Source organism: Ornithodoros turicata, chromosome 1 (assembly GCF_037126465.1).
Source record: "Ornithodoros turicata isolate Travis chromosome 1, ASM3712646v1, whole genome shotgun sequence".
NCBI classification, from domain to species: Eukaryota; Metazoa; Arthropoda; class Arachnida; order Ixodida; family Argasidae; genus Ornithodoros; species Ornithodoros turicata.
Genome location: NC_088201.1, coordinates 159,211,326 through 159,227,866, shown reverse-complemented (window position 1 = coordinate 159,227,866; position 16,541 = coordinate 159,211,326). Strand labels below are relative to the sequence as shown.

The 16,541-nt window shown below is 48.9% G+C and overlaps 1 long non-coding RNA gene across 1 annotated transcript; it reads left to right on the top strand.

Annotated features, from left to right (window-relative positions):
* The first annotated feature begins 12,827 nt into the window (after nt 1–12,827).
* On the top strand, nt 12,828–13,748 carry LOC135371805 (uncharacterized). Its single transcript, XR_010415727.1, has 2 exons — nt 12,828–12,948; nt 13,568–13,748. It is a non-coding gene; the product is annotated as an uncharacterized LOC135371805 (long non-coding RNA).
* The last annotated feature ends 2,793 nt before the right edge of the window (nt 13,749–16,541 follow it).

Below are 16,541 nucleotides of genomic sequence, written 5' to 3'. Positions count from 1 at the left end.
TCTTGGTATTTTAAGGCCACTCATTCCGAAAGTCCGTAGCTCGGCTACTGTGGCACATACGTGAAATGTAATCAATAGCATTTTTGCGGGAGCCTTTCTGGAATATTTTTTATACCAATATCATATGTGTCCCTGCCTCCCATCGTTCACAATAAAAAAAAAACTGAAGGTATGCACGGCTCAGTGTACCGTGCCATTTTGCCATCGTACAGTAGTGTCGCATTGCCGGTTACAAGAGCACTAACGGGCGCTCCGCGGAATACAGTCAGTGTTCTGGCACCCTGTCCCAGAAGGGGTTTCCCCGGCAATGGAAACGTGAAATTCAGGTCGTGAAATCTGTTTGGCGACATCGGTGTTGGGTTGCTTGCAGCAAGGGTTTGACAATACACCTCTACCGAACAAACATCACCGTGACGTAATGATAATGTCGGTACACATATCGAAACCGAAACGGTGCGGGAGAACACCGCCGTTTCACAAAGCCGTATTCCTTCACCAAGGTCACGGGTGGCATCTTTGTATTAGTCGCACACACAAATGAGGTCACGATTTTACTGGCTTTGGTGCCTCAATTTGCTTTCCCAGTCCGCTACGCAAAGAACAAAAAAAAATGGCTTCATAATCCTGTACGGAATGTGGTTTCTTATTGCGGCTTAGTTCACTGTGTACACTCTTAACTCCGTACCCTTTAGTAAAGGGTAAAAAATCGCAATATTTTACCCTCTATTTCAGAAGCTACCAGGTACCCTCTGAGTAGTAGTAAGTACTGACCACGATTATCCGGAAACGCACATCTGGCCTGGACGCCATTAATGAGCAATTAGAGCTAATTGGGACCCCCCACATTAATCAGCACCCTCCAGGGAGCCATCACACTAATTGGGGAACGTCTATCTCGCGTCCAGACCAGTTGTGCGTTTCCGGATAATCGTGGTCATAAAAAATAAAAAAATAGGCAGAAAATAAAATAAAAAGATAGAAATAGAGTGGAGAGAAACAATTTATTCGAAAATCAACGATGCCGCGGCGAAGAAGCCGCTCCGCAACACCCGAGTGACCAGCGTCCGCTATGTTGGTAGTTTGCACCTAGCAGTTGCAGAGATCGACGACAGGTGGCCACTTAGTTGCAAGGCATCACACCAGATGGCGCCACCATCATAGCTCTAGACGAGAAAGACAGAACAAGATACTAGCGGCAGGTAAAAATGACAGCACTGCTAAGCAAGTCTAGGCATGCGAGAGAAAAGGTCTAACCGCTACTGCTAAAACAGAAAACAGTACACATCGGGGAAAAAGGCTTACGGGGGGACGATCGCTTAGGCCTAACCACAACACTACGCAGCTAACACAAGGCGGGAACCACACATCGCTAAACATGCGAGAAAAGGCTTAACACGAGCGCGGTCACCGCTAAACACGGCAAACATACGAGGAAAGAGGCTTACGGGGGGGACGATCGCTTAGGCCTAACCCCAACACTACGCAGCTAACACAAGGCGGGAACCACACATCGCTAAACATGCGAGAAAAGGCTTAACACGAGCGCGGTCACCGCTAAACACGGCAAACATACGAGGAAAGAGGCTTACGGGGACGATCGCTTAGGCCTAACCTCAACACTACGCAGCTAACACAAGGCGGAAACCACACATCGCTAAACATGCGTCAACAGGCTTGGACACCGCAAAACAAGTCTAAACATGCGAGAAAAGGCTTAACACAAGCGCGGTCACCGCTAAACACGGCAAACATACGAGAAAAGGAGCGCGTCAAATCACTCACCTTTTCCCCCGCGGCAACTTCCAGGCAGAAACTGAGCGAGCGCGGAGAACACACACGTACGTCTGCTCTCTACGAGATCCAGCCAGAAAGTGAGCGAGCGCGCGGAGCGCACGTCCGTCTTCCGCGACGGTCCGAGAGAAACTGAGAGAGGCGACGCGCAGCGGCCGCTATGGATGCGCGCGCGCCCTCTGCTCCACCCGTCCGCGCATGCGCGCGCGCGCTGCTAGCTCCCTCTGCGCCGGCCGCGGGTGTTTTCGGTTTCGGCTCTCTGCTGCGTGTGCGCGCGCTCCTAGCGGCGACGGGTGGCTTTTCAGTTTCGCTTTCATTCTCCGTTCTTTGCGCGCGCGCGTTTATCTCTATAAAGGCAGCGCGCACCGCGCTCGCGTCATCATTCTGACCGATACGTGGAAAACGCCATGTGTGGTTTATTCTCCTGCGTTTCTCGTCGTCGCAAGGAAAAGACAAAAAACGAAGAACTTCGCGAATTTATACGCGGCATCGTGTAGGAAGCCTTTCAAGTCCACCGCCTGGAATGGTTGCAAGCACGTCAAGAAATGTGTCAGGACAAGATGAAGACGCTCGACCGCATCTTAGCGGCGGACAGACTGGCGAAAAAGAAGTCCAACTTTAGCCTGGACAATCTGTATTGGGAACGCAGTTCCGATGTAGAGGACGACGACGAGGATGTGTAAATAAAAAGCGATGCATTTCTCTTCGAGTCTCAGTCTCTTCTTTCTCTTCGTGCAACGTGTACGCACGCAACATGTCTTCCCCCGAACCTTTTCGTTTCCGTCATCCCTTTCGCTGTATCTTAAGCGGCCCCTCCATGTGCGGCAAATCTACGTTCGTTGCTAACGTGTTGAGGAACCTGAACGACGTGGTAGACAAGCCTCCGTCACAAATATTCTACGTGCAGAAATATGCTTCGCCGAGCATGCAGGACGAATTCGGGGACTCCGTAAAATTTACCAAGGAGCTACCGCGAGAGTGGGACACGTCGCGCGCTACGCTGATCGTCGTCGACGATCACATGACCGACGCCGGTTCCTTGAAGGAGGTGACCGATCTTTTCATTCGGGGTTCTCACCACGCCAACGCGTCGATCTTCTTACTCGTTCAAAACATCTTTTTCGACAGTAGCCATTTTAGAACAATATCCTACAACGCCAGTTACGTCGTCCTGTGGCGCACCGTGCGCAGCGTGCACCAGATGGAACATTTCGGCCAACAGCTATTTGGCAGAAAAAGATTGCAGTATTTTCTGGACGCATATAAACAAGCGATGTCGTCGCCCCACGCATATTTACTCGTGGATCTTCACAACTACACGCACGAGGATCACAGGTTGCGTAGCAATATCTTTCCGGGAGAACGTCAATATATCTACGCTCCGAAATGAATCTCCGCCCTCACCTCACTTTACTCAAAGTACTCTCCACTCTACCCCCTCCACGCCGCCGCGACGTCTTGAGACGTTCGTCCTCGTCCGACATGAAACACCTCTCCGAAATTTGCCTCAATGTATTCAACGGAAAGGTGGCTCTAGCTCCAGATACGTTCGCGCGTTTGAAGAAGCACAAACGCTTTTTACGACGGCTCGCCTACAAAAAGATTCACAAGAATCCGCAACGTTTGAAGCGCTATCTGTCTCAGCAGCGAGGACAGGGCGTTCTTTCGTCGGTGGTTCCTCTCCTGCTTTCCGCCGTGTTGAACCTTTTCGCCAATGGCCAAGAGAATTGAAGTGACCACCTCCATCGGAAACATTCTTTCCTCGAAGGAGAGTGACGACGTCAAAGTGAAACTCATACTGCAAGCACTGTATCGCATACTCAAGCAGTACGGATTTGACCCCTACGACAATAAAAACAAGGCGTCCGACGCTACAAATGACTTTGACTATTCGCTCCTCTCTCCAGAGGTGGATGAAGAGGAAGCGGAAAGGGTCGTCTCGGAATTAAAGAAGGTTCTTTCCTGGGATCGCGAGGGTTGTGTCTCCGTGTCGGGCAAGCCCATCAGACACTCCTCCGTTTACGAACTCGTCAATTATTTGTTGCAACGTAAGACGGGAAAGAAACCTTCCTGGTTCCCCAAAGTCTCGAAACTATTGCGTCTGATTTCTCTACCCAAATCTCGCGAGCCTCAACAGCAGCAGCAGCAGCAGCAGCAGCAGGCCTCCATTGCGTGGACGACTTATGGAGGGATATGAGAAACCAGAGGGTGGTTTGGGGGGTGTGGAACGCTATAGAAAAGCGCATCACTTGAGCAAAAAGAAGGCTCTCGCCATTCTCAGAAAGCTGGATGCCTACACGCTTCACCATCCGGTCAGAAGAAAGTTTAATAGGAGGCGCATCATCGCGCTCAAGATCAACGACGTGTGGCAAATGGACCTCGCCGATTTTTCAAAATACAAGAGATTCAACGGTGGCTACCGCTACATTCTCGTGGCAATCGATTCCCTCTCCCGCTTTCTGCGCACCCTCCCGCTAAAGACGAAGCGCCCCGCCGAAATGAAAAGGGCCATGATAAGACTTTTTCGGGGAGGTAACGTACCTACACGCATCTTTTGCGACAGAGGCGGGGAATTCTACAACAAGACCGTCAAGGAGTATCTCTCACGAAAGAAGGCACAGATGTATTCTACCTTCTCTCCAGTAATCAAAGCGTCGCAGGCAGAGCGCGTCATACGCACTTTACGCGACAGAATATTCCGTTATTTTAGAGTAACGGGAAAATACCACTTCGTTTCCGCGCTTCCCAAGATCGTGCGCGACTACAACACCACCAAACACAGGACTTTGGGCATCAGCCCGTCCGAAGTCACGCCCGAAAACGAATTGGAGCTGTTCAATAAGATAAATGGGAAGCCCGTCGTACCCTCCGTGAAAAAGAAGCTCAAACTGGGGGATAAGGTGAGGGTCCTACTTCACAGAAAAGGTTTTCATAAGAGCTCGGAAGGGAGTTGGTCGCCTCAGATTTTCACCGTCTCCCGCCTGAGAGACACCTCTCCTCCCGTCGTACACCTGGAAGATTACCGGGGTAAGGAAGTGGACGGATCTTTCTACCCGGAGGAGGTACTCGTCGTAACCCGAGACGCCAATCAGCCTTGGCCAGTAACGAAAGTGCTGAGAAAGAAGCAACTGAACGGTCAGAGCTTCTCCTTGGTTCGCTGGTTCGGTTACGACAAAGAACACGACAGTTGGGTGCCGAGCAGCGACGTGGTCAAGATTGGGAAATGATGTCAGACATCTACGTCCACCTGCTCTCGAACGCCAGCATAGATAAGTTTCCCTCGAAGAAACTCAACGCCTTCACGGTAGCTTTCGATAGTCCGCTTCAGCTCTCGAATCGGTATAAAGTCGGTCTGATGGATCTCAGCATAAGTAACGATTTTTTAAATATCGGCTACGAAAGGCAAGATACGAAAATCGAGGTTTCTTTCGAGGACACGGTGGAAGCCGGCAGAACTTTTCGTGTCACCTCGGATCTCGAGAGGGATTTGGGAAAAGCCCTTTCGGAATTCGACGTTTCTTTCGCGTACAATAAATCGCGATACGACTTCGTCTTACCCGTGGACGTGAAAGCCGTGGAATTGGACCCTCGGCTCGCGCAAGTGCTCGACGCCTCGCTAGCGTCCCGCGAAGCAGGTCGTGCGGTGAAACCCCCCAAATTGAGCGAACGCGAAGCCACCTCCATCGTATTGGAGCACGCCGCAGCCGCCGTCGCTTTCGGCGACGTCACTCTGAATTCGGAAACCACGTCCCTACGGAACACACTCAACAAGTATTTCCAGACGCACAAGCTGGACGCCTCGCTAGAATTCGCGGATAACGTGTACTCTCTGAAAACGCCGAAAGGGTTGCACGTACCGGAACCCTTTGTCAAGCTGCTACATCTCACACCCGTCGAGGGACACGAAGAAGAAACGCTACGCGTCTCTCTCCCCGTAGCGCGTCAATTTTCTTTCACGATCAAGACGAAAATTCCTCGATCTTTGCAAGTACATCTGCCTCCCGGCTATTATGCGACGCCGCAAGCACTTCTAAATGCAATTAATCAGCGCGTAGGCGAACGCGCGCGCTTCAGCTTCGACGGAACCGAACAGAAATGTAAAATTCGGCTTTCCGAGGGCACCTCCACCCTAAGACTTTCCGAGTACCTGGCCGTGCTTTTGGGCTTCGAATCGCGTACCGTGTTCACGGGGGATGAGGATGCCACGAGCTCCGTCGAGGTACTCCTGGAACCCCCGTTTCACAACATAATCGTGTACACGGATATCGTGGAACCCACGTACGTGGGGAGCGGGAAAAAAACGATATTAAAAATACTACCCTTTTATTACGAGAAAGACAAGCACGTCGTCACCTACACGTTAGATAACATCTAGTATTTTAACCTGTCTCAATTCGAAATTCCTTCAGTGACGATCGTTCTCGCGGACGAAACGGGAAGACGTTTGCCGTTGCGGTCCAAAGGCAGAACCAATCTAACGTTGCATTTCAAATATGTACCGTAATTCCCCCAAAATAATTCCCGTGTACACGGGACCCCTTTTCCAACGAGGGGGCGGTGTGTTGAGCAACATATCCAAGTTTATCGTTCCCATCTGGCAGCAAATAAAACCGATCGCCAAGAGAACGTTGAAGCGCTTGGCGCGGAATTTGGCCGATGGCGAAGGAATATCGCGCGCAGTAAAAAAGACGGCCATAGCAACGGGGAGAGACGTGCTGGATTCCATGGAGGGCTCTGGAAACAACAATGGGAAGAAACGCCGCAAACGACAACAAAAGGCGCCGACACACGACGCACCTGCAGATATCTTTGGTACGCCGTGAAGGTCACACATCCGCTGCGCGCGCTCCGTCATGACGTCAACGAAAGGAAAAATACAGACGCCGATCTGTCTAACGAGTGACGTGATGATATTCGAACCCCCTTCCATTCAATACGGCGTGGAAGATACTTCGTACCAACTCTTTTATCCGGTCAACGGGGTAAATAATTCCGTGATCGAGTTTTGTATTCAAAATTTGCAAAAGGCACACTTGGACCTCTACGGCAGTTTCGTGTCTTTGACCGTGCGCATTGTTCGCGACGACGGGGAAGAAATGGACGAGAAAGATGTCGTTTTCCCAATAAACCACCTGTTGAGCGGCATGTTTAAGACGGTCACCGTTTATGCGAACAACAAGCTCGTCAGTTCCAACGAGTTGTACGCCTACAGGAGTATTTTGGACGTCGTGCTTCATTCCACGCCCACGGCTCAAGAAACAGTGCACGCGGCTGGACTTTATGTCGAGGACGACGAACATTTAAAGGACGATTACGACGTCTCGTCTCGCGGTCCGAAACAACGTTACGAAGCGACGAAGGGTGGAAAATACTTTAACCTGGTCGGTCAGATCAATACCGACCTGTTTCAACAGCCGCGCCTGATGGTACCTGCCGTCGAAATTCGCGTCGTTTTCCTGTTAAACAACGACGAATTTAAACTCGTATCGGTCCCCAAAGACAAGAAAACGTACAATTACGAGGTGGACATTAAAGAAATGACGTTACACTTGAAAAAGGTGACGCTGGCACCTTCCCTATTTTTGGAATACGAGCGGCGGCTTCAGACCACGCCGGCCATCTACGTGTTACGCGGATTGGAAACCAAGGTGCGGAGCTTGAGTGTCGGGAGCTTGGACGCTCACTTTGAAAACGTTTACCCCGAAAGGGTACCTTCCAAATTATGCGTCGCCCTGCTCGCCACGTCCGACTTTCTCGGCGACATCCAATCGAACCCCTACAAATTCCGTCATTACGACCTGTCTCATTCGATGCTCTCCGTGGACGGCCAGCAAGTGCGAGCCGAGTACGACTTTCAGAACGACCTCGTCAAAATTCCCTACTTTAACTTCTTGCAAGAACTGGGAGAGAAACATTTCAAGTATAGCTACGAGCGATTTAAAACGAACGGGTTCCTTCTCTACTTGGACAAGTGTTCTTCTCCTTCGCATTTGAACGAGTGGCGAAAAGGAAACGTTCGCCTGCAATTACGCTTCGCTAAAGCCCTTCCACACGCGGTCACCGTCCTCTTGATTTCCGAGTGTCCCAAGCTCATGTACGTCGACAAGGACCGTACGGTCACCTTCCCATAAGAAAAGATGTACGAGAGCGACATCTTGGAACTCTTGTCCCTGAACCCCCTCGCTTCCTCCATGCTGAGAGGCATTTGTGCTTCAAACGAAGCCTTCGTTTTACGCAAGCCCGGTTATTTAATCATCAATACGGAAGAGCGAAGAAGGCGCGGGCAGCACTGGGTGCTCGACCTGAAAAACTACGACGGGTCTGCCGTGTTTTTCGACAGCTACGGACTTCCCCCCATCGAAGCAAACCTTCGAAGGACTTTACCTGTAGTGGACGAGTATAACGACAAGTGTATTCAATCGCCTTTTTCGCCTTACTGCGGGCTTTTTTGTATCTACGTAGCCACGCGCATGTCGAAACGCTACAGCTTGAAAAGTTGTGTATCCATGTTTTCCTGTAACCTCGAAGAGAATGACGAAACAATAAAACGTCTCCTCGTGAGCGAACTCGTTTCGTAAAAAAATAGACTATTTTTTCACGACATACACAAGACCCTTGCGAGACGATCTTCCAACGTGCTGACCCGACGCTCACCGTCGTCGTCGTCGCCGGTCTGCACCGTGACGTCGAGGGATGTGTGGAGAAGCCAGTAGCGACGGACGATAGGTCGGTTGAAACCCGCGTTGATGAGACACGGGTCGACTGTCTCTCCTCGTCTATACTTTTCCAACAGCTCGAGCTTGTAATCTACGAAACGCTTCATTTTCTTTGCAATCTTCCCACTGACGGTGAACAGACGTAAGGGTATCGCCTTGAGAATCGAGCGAAAGTCTCCCTCGCAGCTATCGCCGTGAATATAATCGCGTAATCGCAGCAAGTCCCGATACATTCGCGTTTGCACAAAGGTGGCAAACCTCTGCTCGGGCGTCATCATGACTGAGACGGAATGAGAGTAGACAACCTTTATTTATTTCTCGTTACACACGAATTAGGCTCCAGCTTTGGTTTCGTAGCCGGGAAGGCAGCCCAAATACGGACGAAGGCTCGAGTCTAACCAATGCCTGGGGTTTCTCGACCAGAGTCCACCGCAGCGACAGGTAGTCAGTTGATCGCCGATTCGCAAAAAGAAGGTCTTTGGAGGAGGCTTGAAGGTTAGGACCAGGGGTAGATCTCCCGTCAGTAGCCATTCGTAATTTGCAACGAAAGGAGTGTGAGAAACACGTGTTTTTATATCTCAAACACACACACACGTACAATCTTCTTCAGTCACAGAGTGACACTGATGGTCCATCTTCTCCATCTTCCTTCAATAGTCGAAGTCCTTCGCAACGTACGTCGAACGGTACCGTCCGACAGCCGAGAAACGGGCGAATCAATCGGTCCGTCCAATGCTTTTGCTCTGAAAAAAAAAAATGTGAACGATTATAGAACGTATTAAAAAAAAAATAACGAGGAAGCGTACCTTTGGACCACAATCCACCGCAATTGGTGCAGAAGAAGCGGGCCCTGCCAATCTCCCGAAATATGTGAGGCGGGAAAACACCGACTTCACGCGCAGCAAAAGTGTTGTACACTGGAAACGAAACTCTTCAAACATTTCGACGATGATGATGACGTCATGGGTATATTACTTACGAGGATCTATCAAGCTGATCATGACGGAATGACGATCGAACGTTCGCTTCGACATTTATAGTAAAGCTTTGCCTCTCACTCTCTATGACGTCATTGAACGTGTTTAAACATGTTAAGACGTGTTTGAACATGTTTGGACACGGGCGGCGAAGTCGCCCCTGGACACACTCGTTCCTCTCTCTTCCTCTTTATGACGTCATTGAACGTGTCTGAACATGTTTGGACGTGTTTGAACATGTTGTGACGTCTCTGAACATGTCTGAACATGTTTGGTCGTGTTTGAACATGTTGTGACCTGTGTAGACACAAACCCCGCAATACGAAAAACGTCACGCAGTACGAATTAGATTGGTGGTTAGTGTGTCGCGCCCAGTGTAGAAGGATCCTGGGTTCGAATCCCACTCTGGGACGGTTACACAGGATGTGACAGCGGGTCGTCTCTCTCTCTCTCTCTCTCCGTCTTTGTAGTCCTTGGACGTGTCTGGTCTCGAACCCCCTGTGTCTCCCCTCCTCCTCCTCCTCGCACGATATTGGAGGAACAAAGGGCGGCATCTTGTCACAGAAGCAAAGTGGCGGATTTACGTAATCGATGGATATGACGTGAATGGGGTTAGTGCGAGCGTGAGAACCCTGTACTCTAAGATGGTCATCCCCTGTACCCCCCTTGTCCACTATTCTCGAATCAAGAGTCCCGAGAAAATGCTGCATACATTCCAGACGATTTTGGACCTTCTGGTCCACATTCGTCCGCCGTTTGGTAAGTTTTTCTCTATCTCTTCTTGTTTAGAAATAGTTATTTTCTAATACCTTACGTTCCTCTGTAGGTTTCACTGTGACACACATTGTGCAGCTATTTTTCCAGCTGATCCCCGGTGTGGGGGGAGATGTGCCCCGCTTGGATATGGAGACGTTTTTGCAAGCGTTCGCCATCGTAGGCGAAGAAGACATTGAGACGGCCACCACAGAAGTGCTCAAGGCGTGCTACGGCAGGGAGTGGCGAGAAATCGCTGTGCAGCGGGGACTAGAGGGGGAGCTCTTTTTCAGAGTGCCCCGAAGCTTAGAGGAGCATACTTTACCGCTAGAAGGTACTGCTCCTTTAAGCTTCGGGGAAGCGGAGCACCTCCTCTACTCCCTGGTGCACCAGTGGAACAGAGCGAGTGCAGCGGGTTGGAGAGAACTCGCTGAACGCTGGATGGCGAGTCAAATACCGTGAGTGTTTTTCGATTGTGGTTTTTGTTCGTAGAATCCTTATTCTGGTTCTTTATTACTAGATTGGATCCCTGGGTTCTTATAGAAGACCATGAAGCACCCATGTAAACACGTCAGCCAATAAACGCATATCGTCTTTCGCATCACGCGACTCTCTCTCTCTCTCTGCCCCAATACAATAGAAGAATAGGAAACCACAGATCCTGCGTATAAAAGCGAGCGTGGGATAGGCCACAGTTAAAGATGATGATGTCGACGATGTCACCACCACCACCACAACGTTCGGTCTGCTTGCGCAGGACGTAAGTGCATTTGTATGTGTTTAGATCGATGTTTGATTAATGCCTCCTTTTCTCTATTTGCTAGGTGCACACAGGAGAATTATTTCAAATTGGGGGAGGGACTTCATGCCTAACATGAGGTCCGATTAGGCTCCGCTAAGTTCAAAATTAGGGGGGAGCATCGCCCGCATTATTCAAAATTGGGGAGGGATGGGAATTTATGGCTAATATGAATTCTGATTAGGCTTAATGGGGAATTGTGGGGCGTCCCCCGCCCCAGTCAAAATTGGGAATGGGTAAGAGAATTTATGGGAAACATGAATTCTGATTAGGCGTAATGGGGAACATTTGGGGGGGTACATTTTAATCTGGCCTTATTCAAATTGAACTCCTTCTTTCATTTTTCGTTAGATTATTCCAAAACGGGGGGGAGAATTCGTGCATAACACGAATTTCATTAGAGACCATGTTGATTATACAAAATTAAGGAGTTCTTAAAGGGAGAATTATTTCAAATTGGGGTTAAATTAAAACCTTGTTTCATTTTTCGTTTGGTTGACATCGTCGACATCCTATGCGTTATTGCAAAGGCGTCGAATAAGACATGGCGCGGTGTCCAAAGTACAGACGCCATCAGCGCAATGACAGGGGGAGGAGACGGTCTGGTTCTACGACGGTTGATCGAAAACCCACGAGGGGCATTCATCCACGACGAGAGTCGTTTCGTGGAGCAAAATGTAAGTCGAGTGGTTCTGCTGTGAGAGGGGCATTCATCCTCGACGCGAGGCATTTCGTGGAGCAAAATGTAAGTCGACCGTCTCTGCTGTGAGAGTGTATTCTATGTATGACATTGTTTTTCAGGAACCAATAGCCGCTGTCGTCGCATATCATGCAGCACAGGAAAAGCCGTCCAGCAACCTCCCCGTTAGGCCACACTGTCTTCCTGTATAGCAGTAGGACCCCTCCTTGTACAGCATTGGGGCAAGGAAGACCGTGAGCGCCTTTGTGAATCGAGTGACCGTGGAACAAAGAGCAGGCATCTATCGACCAAGTCCTTTGTATGTATTCAATAAAGATGTTTCAGTGAAAGAACACGCAGAGTCTCGTCAAAGTTATTCGGACTGTTTAATGCGTTGCATGTCAATAACCAAGCGGTATTTCAATAAATCAGTGACAAAGTTGACGATGTAGACTGCTTGCAAATGTCGCTGCTTCCGCAGGGCGTGCTTAATATGAGCGATGGCACGAGCGAGAAGGTCCACGATGTCTGCAGCGATGTAGTTGAATTCTGCGTTGGCCAAGCTCACAAATTCGCTCATCAGTCCCAGGGGTCCGTCAGGAACCGTTATGCAGACGTTCTTGTAACGGGCGTAAATTCGACGCACCATCTCCTGCAGCGGCCCCGGCGAGATCTCTCCTATATTGCCAAAGCCTACCATGTCTATCACGTAGCGAAAAGCAGTGATGACGAGCTCGTTGCGGGGACTTTCGCCATTGAAACATTCCTTCTCCACTTCTTCCCAAGAAGCGTGGGTACGGGAACAATTTTGTAAAGAGTGGTAGCTGAACATCTTCACGTAGTGATGACGCGAGCGCGGTGCGCGCTGCCTTTATAGAGATAAACGCGCACGCGCGCAAAGAACGGAGAATGAAAGCGAAACTGAAAAGCCACCCGTCGCCGCTAGGAGCGCGCGCGCAGCAGAGAGCCGAAACCGAAAACACCCGCGGCCGGCGCAGAGGGAGCTAGCAGCGCGCGCGCGCGCATGCGCGGACGGGTGGAGCAGAGGGCGCGCGCGCATCCATAGCGGCCGCTGCGCGTCGCCTCTCTCAGTTTCTCTCGGACCGTCGCGGAAGACGGACGTGCGCTCCGCGCGCTCGCTCACTTTCTGGCTGGATCTCGTAGAGAGCAGACGTACGTGTGTGTTCTCCGCGCTCGCTCAGTTTCTGCCTGGAAGTTGCCGCGGGGGAAAAGGTGAGTGATTTGACGCGCTCCTTTTCTCGTATGTTTGCCGTGTTTAGCGGTGACCGCGCTCGTGTTAAGCCTTTTCTCGCATGTTTAGACTTGTTTTGCGGTGTCCAAGCCTGTTGACGCATGTTTAGCGATGTGTGGTTCCCGCCTTGTGTTAGCTGCGTAGTGTTGAGGTTAGGCCTAAGCGATCGTCCCCGTAAGCCTCTTTCCTCGTATGTTTGCCGTGTTTAGCGGTGACCGCGCTCGTGTTAAGCCTTTTCTCGCATGTTTAGCGATGTGTGGTTCCCGCCTTGTGTTAGCTGCGTAGTGTTGGGGTTAGGCCTAAGCGATCGTCCCCCCCGTAAGCCTCTTTCCTCGTATGTTTACCGTGTTTAGCGGTGACCGCGCTCGTGTTAAGCCTTTTCTCGCATGCTTAGCGATGTGTGGTTCCCGCCTTGTGTTAGCTGCGTAGTGTTGTGGTTAGGCCTAAGCGATCGTCCCCCCGTAAGCCTTTTTCCCCGATGTGTACTGTTTTCTGTTTTAGCAGTAGCGGTTAGACCTTTTCTCTCGCATGCCTAGACTTGCTTAGCAGTGCTGTCATTTTTACCTGCCGCTAGTATCTTGTTCTGTCTTTCTCGTCTAGAGCTATGATGGTGGCGCCATCTGGTGTGATGCCTTGCAACTAAGTGGCCACCTGTCGTCGATCTCTGCAACTCCTGGGTGCAAACTACCAACATGGCGGACGCTGGTCACTCGGGTGTTGCGGAGCGGCTTCTTCGCCGCGGCATCGTTGATTTTCGAATAAATTGTTTCTCTCCACTCTATTTCTATCTTTTTATTTTATTTTCTGCCTATTTTTTTATTTTTTATGACCACGATTATCCGGAAACGCACAACTGGTCTGGACGCGAGATAGACGTTCCCCAATTAGTGTGATGGCTCCCTGGAGGGCGCTGATTAATGTGGGGGGTCCCAATTAGCTCTAATTGCTCATTAATGGCGTCCAGGCCAGATGTGCGTTTCCGGATAATCGTGGTCAGTACTTACTACTCTGAGTGACCCCTTTTATAAAAGTTACAAGGAAACCCACTAATTAGAGGTTACGGCCTTCAATCCAGCACCTGCCCGTAAAGGTTACGCCAACGTGCGGCTTTTTATACAGGATGTTCATTTTTATTCGCAACAGAGTAGCGCTCATTTGGCAGGCGGGTTATGTGAATCTTTGCTAATTAGTCGATCCGTAGTTACAAACACATGCGTCAGGAAATGTCGGAAATGTTTGTAACTACGGATGGGTTAATTTGCGAAAATTAACATAACCCACCTGTCAAATGAGCGCTGGTGTGATGCGAATAAAAACAAACACCCTGTGCGTGGGATATGGACAGACATTTACAGAACACACCAATGTACCAAAATGAACCAGCAGAAAAGGAGATCTTGAACATATGTATATTACAAAAACAGAAGTCTGTCGAGAGGTGACACATTGTGCACAAGTGCGATTCTGGTGTGAGGAGAAACTATGGTCGCTTTATCATGTATGTGGAAAAAAACTATCTTCTAAGTGAGAAGCAATGCATAAAAGTGCGAGGAAGCTAGCGAGTCAAAACAACTGACCTATGTTTGCTAAGCTGAACACACCCAACGAAATGGAGAACTGCAGCAGAAAAAAATTTATTCCACATTCGTGTTGTAGAGGCGAGCGCAAATGGCAATACAGTATTACATAAAACGCACACAACCTTGAGGAATATGAGTGTACAGTAACGCAGGAGAGACTACATTACTGCGTTATCAGCGTTGGAGGCGCTCTGGGACGAGTTTGTGAGGTACTGCATTGCGCTGGTGACGGTATGTGAACCTGCATGTGGGATCCTGGGAACAAAAGTTTGGGCAATGAGAGTAACATTTACGGAACCATTCAAATCCGTACCAAGCACAAGGTACAACGCAGCATAAATGCGGGAAGGCGTTCACTCCGCGATTGAGTCTTAGAATATCGTAAGAATACAACAAGTAGGAAGCTGCGAATTATATATCTCGATGCATATATCCGCAGCTCGCAAAATGCACGCCGGTGTATTGACTTGGCGACCAAGTAAGAGCAGAAAAGTAGCAAGCGTAAGTGGCGTTCATATGCAGGACCGCAAAACGCTTGCCATAATCACAACAAACCTGCGCTAAGAGCTCTTGCTATCAAAATAACGCACATACCTAGCACAAAATGTACACTTACCCAGTGTATGAAGTGTGTGAATTAGGGCTGCGGTGGTGACGTTCGTTTTCGGTTATATATTCTTTGCAATCTTCGCACTCACTACACTTTCCACTGAGAACACCGAAAATATACTTGTTTGCTAGCGACATCTAGCTTTTCCGTTGTTCCTGACGACACTATGATAAACGCGAGGAAAACCACTGATTAAAACAGATTACACTTGTTAACGGACGGACGACGAGCGTTAAGCGTTTCAAGGAAACCGCTCTCAGTGTGGATAGACCTAGACCAGGCTCGGCTACGCAGCGAAATCGGAAATCTTGGTGGTTGCGGCATTGACAATTGTTTTCCACCCTTTAGAAAGAAACATACTATCAGTATTTCAGACTGCGAACTTATAATCCGTGTTCATACAGCATTGATAACATGTAGTTGACGTATAGGTGACGCTGAAACAGATAAAAAATAACAGCGTAGATTCGCAACTGACGTCTCGAATGGGAGGCTGAAACGCGGCATTATGCTGAAAAACAAAAGGAAAACAAACGATAAGAAACTAACAAAGAGATTATCGTTGGAGATTTCGCTTAGAAGTTACAGTGTCGGAGTAGAGGGTACATTTATAAGTTACAACAAGCTGTTTTTGTTTTTTCCGAGATGTAACTTCTATTCGTGTTGTAAAGACATGACCTTGGTCGCTTTTAACCTCTAAATATACGTTACAGTGGTGTAACCTATAAGAAATCTCGAAATCTACGTCTATACAGAAGTTACATGTTTCTAAAAGTTACAATAAAAGGTACGGGTTTAAGAGTGTATGCTTTGTATAGAGACATGACGTGCACTCCGAGAGAAACTCGTGCCCTTTGTGCTACAGAAGATGGGTTAGGCCGCTCGTCATCCCTAGAAAGGCTACCGGTAGAATAGTTTAGAACAAGGCGATACAAGCAACAATATGCGAGGAATTACAAGAAAAATATTTTTTAGAAGCCACATTTAAATGTGCCTTTCTTGTGACTTATCAATATTTTGATATAGTAGTTTTGTAAATTTTAGATATTTGTTTGACCAGTACACATGTTTAATCATTCAATGCACTACACCTTTTCTGTCATTATACACAGTTGGCTTTGCGAAAACATTCGGTCCACAATATGTTTTAGTGTGAGAAATCCGAGCCAAAGAAAAATTAGCAGGTGAATATGAACAACATGGCGATAAAACCTGAAACACGGAGCAGAAAAATAACGACACGACACGTTCTCAAACTCAGTAACAAGGTTATTGGGAGTGTAGGTTGTGTGATTAAATGGCTTGCTGAGTTTGAGAATACGTCGTGTTGTTATTTTTCTGTTCGGTCTCTCAGGTTTTATCGTCGTCTAAAAATGTACTAGCT